Below are 10,256 nucleotides of genomic sequence, written 5' to 3'. Positions count from 1 at the left end.
TCTGGGAACATTGCTGAAGAGGGATATGGGAAGTATGTGCCTAGGTAAAATAAAGGACTTCAACATGCCATTTTGTAGACTTAGATACAACTACTGCAGTCAAGAACTCATAAAGGCTGTGAGTACTTACTCCGGGCCCACAAAAAACTAACCTAGTCAACAATCACGGAAAAGGAAAGAGTTCATCAGGCCATACCACTGGCCACTGAGCTACTAGCAATTGATAGGTTCTGGGGGTGGGGGAACTATCTGTTTTGTACCCACTGCTGAGCCCACCAGGATTCTGCCTCATATGCCTAATCACATGAACAAAGCAGGACCTGGCTGTGGAGGCCCAAATTACTCAGGTTCCAGAATCTGAGCTTGCTTTACTCAGCAGGGCTACATTAGGGGATGATTTGACCATAATGGGTGTGGTTACCAGGTGTTTGGAAGGGTCTACACTTGGCTGTGTGGTTGTGGTGTGCTTTGATCTAGCAAAGGGGAGGTCTTTTGTTTCAATTTTTGGCATTGTCATAAAAAGCCCTTTTGAACAAACAGAAAGGGCCATTGGGTATTGACCCAGGTCCTCCCAAAGCTTTGCTGTGTTTCTGTCTTTCTCCTCTTCGCTATCTTTCTATCTGATATTTTCTTATCCCTCTCTCCTCCTCATAGGATTCCTTGAAAAGGCAGGAGCTGGCCTCCCACACCTGGCTAAACTCAGTAAGTTACAAAACAAAGTGAACAGACATAAATGTTAAGAGAGACTTGGGGAGAAAGGGGGTTAGTCAGGGGCAGGGAAATGGAAGGGAGGATAAAGAATTTTCAGTAGGCATTATGTGCGTGTGTGAAACTATCAAAAAGCAAATTAATTAATGACAATATTTATTGGTTGTTCTGTAAAGGCTATGGAATAAGTTTGAATAATATGAAACAGCTATGAATAATATCACATGGATCCATTCCACAAAGGATTCTTTCTTTCTTTCTTTCTCTCTTTCTTTCTTTCTTTCTTTCTTTCTTTCTTTCTTTCTTTCTTTCTTTCTTTCTTTTTATTTGTTGAGGACACATTCATTAATAATTTTATTGTGAAACTAGGAATTATGTGGTTTCATTCTGAAGCAAGAGGACATTCAAATGTAACTTCAATTAAATGCTGGGATATATTTATGACCTTAAAGAGTGCAAAAATGATTGAGTTTCTCAACCTTGCGTTTCATCAATGGGATTCTCAACACAAAGCTTCAACCCAGCAAATGATGACACTTAAACAGAAGACCATAGGCTACCAATCTTACAGATTCTAAAAAGCATTCTTTCCCTACAACCCATTCATTAAAAAACATGAAGGCAGGTGTGTGTATGTGGGGGTGGGGATGGTGCTCCATACTGGGAAGCATCATTTCTTGAATTCCATTGCTTTGATTTTCTTACACAGCACAGAAAGGAACATAAGTGGGAAGTGAGAACCCCGGACTCCAGTGCAACCAGGTAGAGAAACCTTATGAATCTTTACCTTGTAATTGAGAGAGGAATGCTTTCCATAAAGGATAGGAACTCAGAGTTTTGTTTCAATAATGGAAGAACTACAGATGCTAACTGTAATGACTGCAAGTCCATAGCAAAAGCTCCTACTCCATGACTGAAATCTATGATATGTGCCTCTTTCCCCTATGCTGGCCAGTGTTGCTAGAGACTTAATATTTTATTTATCTACTTTTAGTGTTCTTTGATGATCAGTTCCGTTTCATTCTTTTTTTTATATATTATATCCCTTTACTCATTTTCCCTTTGTTAACATGTTTTCCCTACTCCTTTAAGATTGTTTTTTCTCATTGTTTTATTTCTTAAGGCTATAGATTAAGATTTAGCAGAGATTAGATTATTGCTTTAGAATAACTTTCTCTCATAATAAGAATTACATGTCATAAATGTCCAGTTCTTCACACATCTTTGGATACATTTTATTTTTGTTTTTATTCAGTTCGGTACGTTAAATTTTCTTGTACACTTCTTTGACTTTCAGAGTGTTCAGAATATGTCATTTAATTTCCATATACTTGGAGATAGTTGTGTTATTTTTCTTACATTAATTTATATTTTTATTCTAAATGGTCAAGTTATTCTCTGTTATGGCCAAGGATAGACTCTGCATCCTTTCAGTCCCTCTTAGATTGCTACTTTTGTGTTTAATTTTAATTATCTTTTATTTTTGAAGTTATAATATAATTGTATAATTTTCTCTTTCCTTTTCCTCCCTCTAAATCCTATAATATACTCTTCTTTGCTCTCTTTCATACTCAAGGCCTCTTACTTCATTAATTTTTGTTGTACTCATGTATGAATGTACATGTATACATTTATAGGTATACATATATATATACATATTCCAAAAATACATAAATAAAACCTGTTCAGTTTACTAAGGTTTGTTTTTATGACTTCATGTGTGGTATACTTTGGTCGACTTGGACATACTTACCTTACAATATATATTAATGTTCCTGCTATTGCCTTGCTTAATCTTGTGAAGACAGGCAAAAGTAGAGGCTCATTTCCATATTCAACAACAGATAATGGGGTTATAGTTTACATGTGAATTTTGGGTTTTCATAGGGTTGTTATTGCAGAAAACATGTTCTGCTGTTTTCCCTAGAAAGAGAAATTTTAACACTGCTTTTGTTTTGCTTAGTGTTTTTTAAAATTAAAATATAGTTGCATTTTCCTTTTCCTTTCCTTCTTCTCTTCCATGTATCCCCAGGACATTACAAATTTATGAGTTTAAAATTATTGCACCATATATGTATAAATGTATAGGTATATAAAGAAAACCTAAAGAGTCTGTTGGAGTTGAGTATACAGTTAGTGGATCTTCCTGAGATGACCATGTCTCCCTCTTTTGACATTCCTTTGTTGTCTCTAGTTCTTTGTCTAAGGGTGAGGCTCTATGAGATTTCCTCTTGAACATTAGCATGTCTACTGGTGTTCTCATTTTTAGGTCTTATACAGGGAGCTATATGTGGCTATATCACTGATATAGCTTCCTTGTAATTTCTAGGAGACAAAATCGCACATCAGACTTCCTAGTCCTTGTGATTTACAATCTTTCTGCTTCTCTTCCACAATATATCCTGAGCCTTAGGTATAGGCATGATGTTGGATATCATCATAGCTATATCCACATATATCATGAGTCTTGGTACCCCTGATCAGTTGTGTGGTGACATATTGTTTACCCTAATAAAATTTGCCTGAAGATCAGAGGAGAGAACAAACTGCTAGATTAAACATAGAGGCCAGGCAGTGGTGGCACACACTTTTAATCCTAGCACTGGATAGGTAGAGATCTGTCTGGATCTTTGTGTAAGTTCAAAACCACCCTGGACTGTATGAGATTGACTCAGTCTAGGAAAGAAACAGAGCCAGGCCATGGTGGCACACACCTTTAATCCCAGCACTAGGAAGGAAGTAAAATAGCTGGGCAGAGAAAGGTATATAAGGTGTGAGGAGACAGGAACTAAAGCCTTTTCAGTCTGCTGAGTCCTTGAGCTAAGAGGTGGCTGTGGCTTGTTCCTTTGTCTCTCTTATCTTTCAACATTTACCCCAATATCTGGCTTTGGATGTTTTATTGTAAGTCCTTTAGAAATTCTAGCAACCCAGTTGATCTTTGTATCTTGACCACTTGTGGTGCTTTGTAATGATGATGACGGTTAAAAGATACACTGATCTCTGAGTATTAGTATATGTACTCAAAATTCTGTTAAGGATTATGCTGGTTTAATAAAGTGACAGTAGATGGCCATCCTTTAAGATATAGGTCCTCAATAGTCTGGGGGAGTTGGGTAAGTTTCTAACACTAGGCATGATTTTCTTCCTACTGAGTGAGACTTAAGTTCAATTAGACTGCTATTGGTTACTGTTAAGGTATGCATGCCACTATTGAACCTTCATAACATGCCATGCTGTTTCTTATTGTAGTTCATAAGCATCACAGCTGGTAGGACTATTAGATGTTTCCCTCTCTAATGTAGTGTGAAGTGACTTCAGTTGGAAAGACAGAAATTTATAAAATTTGATGCTTAAAATACGGCTATAAATTCTTTGGCTGTAGTGGCTTAAATTCACAAATTGATTGTGACAGAAATAATGCCTTGAGACTTCTGAGATTAAGTGAAAAAACATTTCTCTATCTTTACTATCTATCATCTATCTATATGTATTTATCTATCATATATATGTATATACACATATATAAATATATAATCTATCTTCTCTCTGTCATCTCTTTCTTTCTCTTGCCCAACTGCCTTCTCTTACCTCATAATTGATTATTTGGAAAAGTTAGTTGTAGGAAAATTAATGAGACATACACTGAAAAGTACTGAGGCTCTCTCACTCAAAGTGAGTGCTGAATCTTCAGGTACGTGAGTAAGGATCATGGCAAACTAATTCTTTGAGCCTCCTTAAGTTTTTGTATGAGTTTGCTCAGTCTAGGATCTTGACTCAATGGCATGTGTCATAAGATTCTGTTTCTGAATTTAAATCACATAGCAATTACTCCTGAATTCTTGACCCTCACACAGAGTGAGTACTAATTAAATAGTTAAAATTGTTTTCAATCACCCAATTTCAAAGCTAGAGATAAACAGTAATAAATATGTAGTCTACCTTGTTTGATTTAACCATTGTTTGGCGGTGTGTGTAAGCATGTGTGCATGTGAAATAGTTTGTGGATATAATCTGAATGAATAGATTTAGTCAAGAGAGTGGAAAAATATATTTCATGAAGTACAGGGAGGGAGGCAAGTAAGCTTCAAAACAATAAACTGAAGCTTGAGTGTCATCACAGCTTTGGAGAATTTTGCAAGTGTTTCTATATCCATTCATGTAATTTTCTCGACTGTAAATAGAACCTTCCCATAGTTGAATGAATTGGAAACTTCAATTGTATTGGACTGAACTCAGTCTTAGAGACAGGTTAGGTTCTTTATATTGAAATTTCCATTAGGACTGGAAAAGAAAAGAAAGTTCTTAAGGTAGCTGAGGGAGGTAAACATAGAAGCCTACAATCAGATAGAGAAAATTATAACAGATAATCCCATATTAGTTCTATATATTTGTTGTTATTAGTATCTAGGAAGGACTTCTTAAGTCAATCTGTTTTTGTAAGCTCACAACTTAATCAATAGCATCTTTAATTAATGATTAAAGATTAGGGAATTTCTTAAATAAAATAGAAAGGAAGATGTAAGTCTATTTAACTTAAATAAAATTTCCTCTAGGAAGTCTTCCTTGGTTTTCTTGCCCTTGACTTAGTATATGATATTCTCTGTGCATTGTATGACAGTATTAATTGCCTACTTGAAAGAATATAGAATTATCTGGAATCTGAGAATCTGGGGATAGAGGCTGTGTGAGATTATCTTGATTCTTTAATTAGGTGAGGGGGAAACCATACACTGCGATTGGCATACTTTCCTCATAAGGGGTTCCTGGACTGTATCAAAGCATGCTAAACAGAAGCATGCTTATATTTATCCCCCTGTGTCCTGAGTTTAGATGCTTATGAAGCGCTGTTAAAAGTCCTGTTGACTTGAATGATCTGTCATGATATGCTAAAATTAGCCTTTTCTCTATTAAATTTTTTTTGGTATAGTATTTTTTATCTGAAAAACTGAGATTAAAAATTGTTACCAAGAGTGGGGTCATTGTGATAACTTTATCATGTGATTTTTCTTTTGGGGGGCCTGAAAATATTTTCTGGAAGTAACATAGAACAATTTGAAACCCTTGGTAAGAAAACCCTTGGTTTCTGTAGGCAGACCTTACTAGGTTAATCTGTTATGCAGTTGAAAGGTAAAAATACAGAGCAATATGTAGAGAGTAGACTCCTTGTTCATGAGGTTCAGTTCAGAGAGCAATTTGGACTCTCTCAAGGACAGTTTGTGGTGATTTGTGAGAAATTTTGGCCAAGAAACTGGCTCCATTTAACTTATATCCTGAGGACCTTAATTGAAATAATTTAAATATGAATAAATTTTTTTGATAAAGAAAATTCAAGACAGGAAATCATTCAAGATGATGCTGTGAAGCAGCGTTAATTGGTAAAATAATAAGTACAACAGAAGAGAGCACTCATGTACTTCATTGGGACAATAGAAAGGTGTCCTGAAGGTACACACCTGCTCTTGAAGGCTTCGTCTTTTGAAGCTCTAAGTTCATTCAAAGGAAGAAAGTCTAGGCTGACCCTTGACATGAAGCAGACCAGGGTAAGAGAGAATCTATGTATGTTCTAGGAATTACATACACACATACCAGTTTAGAGTCTTTGAACTTTAAAACTGTTGGAATTCTTAAAGATTATACAGGGGCTTTGAAGTTATACTTAATGCATTGTAATATGTTTGGGGGTCTTGAGGACAATGAGTAGAATATTACAGTTGAGAAGTGGTGAAGTAGTGTGTTTGTATATCATTGACAAGGGGTGGAGACAATATGGTTGTTATTAATTGTCTATTTGACAGAATCTAAAATCTCCTGCAAACCAGATTAACAGCCATGTTTGTCCAAGATTATCTTATTTTAACAGAGGTATGGAGACCTGTCCTGTACGTGACATCACTCTATGTGGAGCACAGGGATGTGGAAGTACTAAATGGAAAAGACGACATAAAGAGCTTTATGTTACATTCACCTCTTCCTGTTTCTGATTGTGGGTGAGATGCAGCTTCAAGTTCCTGTAGCCTTGACTTCTCTATGATGTACCTTGTGCTGTAGGTTAAAATCCATCTTTTTACCTTTAGAGTCCTTAATCCAAGTATTGTATTACAGCAACAGGAAAGGAAGCTAGGAAACAGAATTCTAAATCCTTATTTACCACTTGTATTTCTGCTATATCATATATTTTGGATGTTGGGGGAAGCTTATCTAATGATATCAGTATATCTTGGCTCAAGTAGATGACTACATAGTATCTGAGCAAATCTATGACTAGATATTAGATAGACTGAATTAAAATTTGAAAGATTCCTTTATTATTTACATCATATATAGTTTTCACTTTAATCATTTGTCATTCTGTCCTAGATCTCTATCTAATAATAGGCATGAATGTTTATCTTTTACTTGTGTTCTTTACAACTTCAGAATTGAAAGGCGAAGACAAAGAGAAAGCTATATAAACAAATGAGATGGAGTTAAAAAGAGTAGAGCATTGCCATTTAAAAGATTTGAGAGCATTCACAAACCTTTGGGAGGAAAGAAAATCAGTTTCAGGACTAAACTTACTAAAATACTGATCAACCCCTGACAGCTCCCACAAAGTCTCCTCTATTTTACACTCCAGAGAAGACTGTATTTTACATGCTGCCTGACATTGATGAAATGTCATAGTTGTCTGACTTCGGGGACACTTTGCAAGAGAGGTTCTGGCTTCTACCTTCACAGAAAAATAGTACTATGAGACACAGCAAATTTTCTACAGTTAGTTTAAAGAGACGAAATATTCAGTGTCTTAGCTAGGGTTTCTATCCCTGTGAAGAGACACCATGATCACTGCAACTCTTATATAGGAAACCATTTAATTGAGGTGGTAACTTACCATTTCTGAGGTTTAGTCCATTATCATGGGGGGGGAGCATGGAGGCATGAAGGCAGACATGGTGCTGGAGAAGGAGCTGCTACATGTTCATATGCAGGCAAAAGGAAGTAGACTGTGGCACTGGGTGTGGCTTGAGCATATATGAGACCTCAAAGCCCACCCCCACAGTGGCATGCTTCCTCCAATAAAGCTACACATAATCCAACAAGGCCACACCTGTTAATAGTGCCAGTCCCTATGAGCTTATGGTGGCCAATTACATTCTAACCACCACAGATAGCATATTCAGCATAATGATTTGTTGAATTTCAGCCATTTCATGAGGTCAGGTGTAGTCAGAAGTTTTTCTGTGTCCCACCTGGCCCACGGTCGGGACAAATCTCACATCCACAGTCCTGAAGCCTTTTATAAAATAATTACACAGAGGCTTAATATTGATTATTACTACTTGGACATTTGCCCAGGCTTATTACTGACTAGCTCTTAAACTTAAATTAACCCATAATTCTTATTTATGTTTAACCAGGTGGCTTGGTACCTTTTTTCAGTTCACCCTTCACATCTTGCTTTCTCTGTGTCTGACTGGAGACTCCTGACTCAGCCTTCCTCTTCCCAGCATTCTCCTTGTCTGCTTAACCAGCCTATACTTCCTGCCTGGCTACTACTGGTTAATCATCATTTAAACCAGTGTACAAAAGCATTATACCACAGTGAACCAACATGGGGCTCTCGAATTTCCATAAGGCCTAAAAGAGTTTAAAAAGGTCTTCTAAACACACAGTAATGGAGCCAACAACATCTTTCTACTTCATGTCTCATGCAGGTCAAGATATGGAGATACCAAGGTACAGAGATGCCTTGATGTGCGGACATGAGCTACAGTACGGTTGGTTCATGCTGTATGGGCTTGAATGCAGCATGGTGGATTACTGCCACTGTACACATGGTTTTTGCTTGTACAGATCAAAAAAAGAAAGAAAGAAAGAAAGAAAGAAAGAAAGAAAGAAAGAAAGAAAGAAAGAGAAAGAAAGAAAGAAAAGACCCACTGCTTCCCAGAATCTGCAGAGAACATGGATCTCAGAGCTGGGATAAAAGTACCACTGCCACATTGGGAAGCTGAAGTGGGTAGAGTCAGCAGTCAAGGCTTCTGCATCAGTACTAGCCACTGCAGTTTAAAGCAATAGATTCACAATAAGACAGATTCAGATGAGATAAACGCTAAACAGTTTATAGTGTGTGTTGTGTGTAAAAATGCATGTAGGCTTGGAAGAGAGAGAGGAAAAGGAATATAGACAGTTATATAAAGAAATGGTTTTAAAAATAAAGTCTTTTAAAGAGACAGCAGTGTAAAAAATAAGCCATGCAAAGATGGAAATCACACAGAGAGTCTGGATTATATTATCTTTAGGATTTTTAACTGCAGAGAAACATTTGGTTATAAAGGCTGCTGAGTTAAATAAACATATATATTTTAAAGGTATCTTGACTTCAAAATTTGAATCTACAGATATGTTGCTTTGGAAAGGAGGCTCTGCTTTTGTTTCCACAGAAGATGAGAACCTATGGATTTCTTCCAGGCTAATATGGTTTGACAAAGAAGACCCCCTGGAAGGCCTCCGATGACATGATGGCCCATTTGATCCAACATCCAAAACCAGCTTCAAGTTATAATTCTGGTTTTCCTTAGTTGTGATGAGAGATAAGGTAGATATGAAACCTTGGACTCACAAATATAGGATAAATAGAATATTTTCTTTAAATTTGACAAATATAAATGGACTAGATATTGTAAGTGTAATTCTTGCTTGATAACTGTTCTATTATATATAATTTTAATGTGTTAAAGTTAAAACCTTACTTTTTGTTTAGACAGAAAAGGAGAAGTGCTGTGGGATAATGCTTTTGTACACTGGTTTAATAAAATGATAATTGGCCAGTAGCCAGGCGGGAAATATAGATGGGCTAAACAGACAAGGAGAATTCTGGGAAGAGGAAGGTTGAGTCAGGAGTCACCATTCAGACACAGAGAAAGCAAGATGACAAGACAGAAATGAGAAAAGGTACCAAGCCACCTGGCTAAACAAAGATAAGAATTATGGGTTAATTTAAGTGTAAGAGCTAGTCAGTAATAAGTCTGAGCTAATGGCCAAGCAGTTATAATTAATATAAGCCTCTATGTGTTTACTTGGGGCATGTAAGTAGGAGAGATTCATCCCAACCACCAGCCAGCCAGGACACAGGAAAACTTCCAACTACAGTCAGGTAGTAAATGGAAAAATATTTAACATAAGAAATACCTGAGCAGGGTGGTGGTAGTGCATACCCTTAATCCCAGCAGTCAGAAGGCAGAGGCAGGTGGATCTCTGTGAGTTCAAGGCCAGCCTGGTCTCCAAAGCGAGTTACAGGAAAGGCGCAAAGCTACACAGAGAAACCCTGTCAAAAAAGAAAGAAAAAGAAATAACTGAAGTGAAAAAGCTGACATGTATGAACAGAGAGGCACATATAAAGTATTTTTTAGCCTATAGTTTCTGGATCTACATAATTTGAAACCTATTTAGGCATCTAATTAGCTTATTTTGAGTCCAAAAAGAATTCATTTATTGCTTATCTCTCTCTCTCGCCAGGATTTTCCATTAATGGCATTTTTTTCAAGTGTCACAAAACAATACTTGTTCTT

The sequence above is a fragment of the Peromyscus eremicus genome, chromosome 17 (assembly GCF_949786415.1).
Source record: "Peromyscus eremicus chromosome 17, PerEre_H2_v1, whole genome shotgun sequence".
Lineage (NCBI taxonomy): Eukaryota > Metazoa > Chordata > Mammalia > Rodentia > Cricetidae > Peromyscus > Peromyscus eremicus.
This window is presented reverse-complemented; position numbering follows the sequence as displayed.